We start from the raw sequence: 3,891 nt of genomic DNA, 5'->3' as shown, positions 1-3,891 counted from the left end.
GGAATTCTTGTGTCGGCTGCAGGAATGTTGTCATACTTGGTGAACTCGAAGCAATCAAGGCGTGTTACTTATCGTTACATACCAGCAAGGGAATAGCAAGGTCTACGAGGCTGCATGCCATAACCAAAGCTTTATTTATCGGTGTCATCGAATACTGATTCTTTGATTGACTCACTTTGGGTAATGTAGCCTATGACGTTGACAGACGGCAGATGCCGCGCCCAGGACATTTGTCTGCCGGCACGCAACTTCTTCAGAACATGCGCTGCCTTACTATGAGCGTCATTAGTTCTCATTAACCAGTCTGGCATAAAAAGGAGTATTCTTTTTTTTCCAGCAGGCTACGAGCTACCCATACACACATCCAACACGGTAAAAAAACTCAAGGCCGTGGAATGGGGTATATGTGATGCTAGGTCTATTTATATGGGCATCATCTTGATGTCCAGACCCATCATAGATTTTCCATGGGGCATCTGAAGACAGTCTAGAACTTTGATCATCCTAGACTTGTTTGCTGGCTTCAGTTTTTCTAGCGCACCTTTTGCATTAGATATATCAAGGGTGTCGTTGCAAGCGCACTCTCTCGACGTCTTACTGGTTCGCTATTTCGCATCGCAGCCGCTCGTGATACTGCGTGAGTCTTTTGCTTTCGGAACCATTCACTTGCTACTGCTGCCAGAATCCAAAACGAAAAAAGTACGAAGCAGTTCCACATCGAGAATGACTTGCTGTGGTTCAATAGAGGCGGGGATTCGTACCTTGAGATTCACCTGTGCACTGACGTTTTGGGGAGGTCAGATGATCTTGCTGTTCCATGCCTTGATGGGATACGCACCACAACGAAATAGGTTGCACGGCCTTTCTAGTGGCATGAGATGCGTTTCTCGGCAGGGGAGTATGCACTGTCATGCCTAGTTTGTTAGTTGCTCAGGCCGTGCACCCCTCCTCACCCCGGCCCTTTGCACCGCCGTCTGTATTCTAAAGGGCTTCCAACTGATCTAGGTATGGACTGTATTGCTGCAATGCCGGAGTCTAACCGTGAGGCTAGCGTTTGCGTCGTTGTAGACACTCTTAGCGAATATGCCTATTTCATCCCTTGTTACAGCTGTGTAGCCGGTCAAACAGTCGCAAAATTACTCCCAGGCTGCATGCCCTACTGCTTCTTCAGGCGCGCTGTTACTCATAGAGATCCGAAGCTTGTTAAGGATGTCAGGCCTGCCTTGGTGTCGCAGCTACACATTGACCACAATGTGCGTGTGGGACCATCCTGAGGAAGGTGCACAAACAGAGCAGCCTCGCACTCTTGTGCAGTATCTGCGACCTTATGTTAACACACCTAGTTGTCTGCCATTACTTCCCGCCCTGTACTAGATAATTTTACCATGCAGCAGTACCCTTCTCCACCTGCTGGTCGCCTGTACACCTCGTCCGCACCAAAGAGCCTCTCTTTAATCCAGGCGTGGACCTGGTCGTCTGGGGGCAGCAGCCACTCTTCGCAGCAGCGGGTTTACGAGCTGGTTGTTCAAGACGAATGTTTGTGCAAAGCTCAAGAAAAACAAGCATGGAATGACTCTAAGCGTCAGTTGGCTGTATAGTTCACGCCTGGGGAATCGGTTTGGTGGATCAGCAGCATACTTTGCGAGGTGCGGCCAAATGTGATTAGACGCGGAAGCTTGTAATAAGTCGGCTAGAACAAAACGCAATTCTCTGACGAAATTCTTTTGCTTACTCTCTCAACCGCCCAACAAGCTAAAGGTGGCACGAAATTATCCATGCTGCCTATCTAAAATAGTTTATATGCTTGTCGCATGATTCACGGGCCCTGCCGCGGGAGCAAATCACCTGTTTTGGGGGGGCCAGAGTCCGCAGGAAGTTGTCGAGGGAATCGATTTTATATCTATTGAACAGCGAGAGCTTAGTAGACAGGAATTCTCGGTACAGTGGGTCGAGAAATGTCAACCCGGGTGGTGAACAGAAAAGATGTGTGCTTCATTGCTTGCGGAATCATACCTGGCTATCGTTTGGCTTACAATGCTAGTCGTCATGATAGTATTCCTTGTATTCCTTAGTAAGTGTCCTTACTCAGCGCATACCCTGCCACAAATAGCTACCTTCATGAGTGTGTACTGCTTGGAAGGTTTTCCGATAACAAGTGTTTAGTTGTCCTGTACGCTCAGACCAATGTGCACACACACCAACGTATGCTGGCCCTGCATACTTTTATAAACGCTTTTTTTCGGTATTTGGAACTCGACTATGCTGCACGCACAGGCTGTATTGGCATGTACGAGCCGCGCAATAAGCACTGTTGATTTCACTTATATCTTAGGCCCCTTAAAACATTTTTCCTCGTCTTCTGCTTTCTCTTATCCGACAACGAGCATGTTTCACCACTCTGGCGGCTGCGAGACGTTGCCTTGCCGCAGTTGTGGAAGTTTAACCGCCTTTTCGTTGTTAGCTAGGGGGTGTATCGCTCTTTCCTTCGATTTTACTTAGATGGTTGATGCATGCATATGCTTTTCTGATTTGCACTTTTACCCGCTTTCTGCTTGGTTGAGGCGTGGCGATGGGGCAGAAAGTCTTCCGCCGTTCTACCCGCAGTTGGTTTGAAGGCGTGTGAAGAAGAGGGAAGATGCAACGGGATGACCTGTACTTAAACACTCTTTAGTACAGTAGCTCTCTTCGACTAAGAATTGCTCAAGGATCTTCTATTTGGCTCCATGCTAGTGTATGTTATGTGTTGCAGATTACTCTTGGCCCGATACTACAAGACTAAGTATGGCGTGCATCTGCGCTAGTTGCTACGTGCAACTAGCTGCGAATGCTCAGAGCACTTCAACTCTGCAGTAAAATACACCCTTCCTGTCCCTCTTCTCTTCTATGGAGTTCTGAGTGGCGCGGGCAGGTAAAGGCGAGGTTTCATTTTAGAGGTACTCAAAAAGTTCGTCTTAAGTTTGTATTTAGTCTACAGCTGAATCTATCTCTAATGAGACCCTAGATAGAACAATGTAGTGAGCTTTCCCAGTAGAAAACTTTTTCCTGAAGGGGTAGCTCTAGGAAATGTGTCAATATATCCCTGTTGCAGATACGAAAGTCAACAGATTTCAAGGCACATCCCAACGGCTGTTAAGGCGAAAGGGATATAAATTACACTAGGAAAAATGAGTTCAATGCTATTAGTGCTAAATGGCGCCAAATTCATATACGGAAATGGATTGAAGAGTAGCCTACCTTGACTGAGCACCTGGGCTCACAAAAACTACATAAGAAACGTTATTGTTATAAACTTTTGCAATTTTGCATAGCCTACTATGTACCAAAGTATACATGCAAGTGCTGCCCAGTGGAACCGCAAACTCTTCTGGTCAATCAGCTTTATTTCTATCGAGCACAAGGCAAGGATATGCTTTCTGAAAACATCACAGCGAATGTCTTTCCCTTAAGGTAATAGAGTTCCTTGATGCTCTATCTAGTGTCCTAACCGTATTTTGTTTTGCTGTTGGTAATGAAAAGAGTGAGAGCAAGCAAGACTTGCGCTGCACTTTCTCTGTAATTATGAGAAGGTAATGTTGGCAACTTTGTCGTAAAGATTAGCCATGGGTGCAGCGGGTGCATTGAAGTTCAACAATTAAAACGACCAAATAAGATAGAAGCATATTTTTTTGCATTTTCCAATCGAGAGAAGAGAACTCGACGTGCAGTCTAGTGCAACAAAAGTGGAACAAGATAGTTCTTGACCATTACCACTAGGTTGCCCTTGGTGGGAAAGCAACAGCCTAGATCAAGACAGAATACATCTAAAGGCACTTCTTGGGCGGCCTGTCAGGCGAGATACATCGTTAACTGTACACATTCTCGCAGGTGAGAGACGTAGGCATCTAAGTTTGT

Source organism: Cyclospora cayetanensis, unplaced genomic scaffold (assembly GCF_002999335.1).
Source record: "Cyclospora cayetanensis isolate NF1_C8 unplaced genomic scaffold, CcayRef3 CcayRef3_contig_208, whole genome shotgun sequence".
Taxonomy (NCBI): Eukaryota; Apicomplexa; class Conoidasida; order Eucoccidiorida; family Eimeriidae; genus Cyclospora; species Cyclospora cayetanensis.
This window is presented reverse-complemented; position numbering follows the sequence as displayed.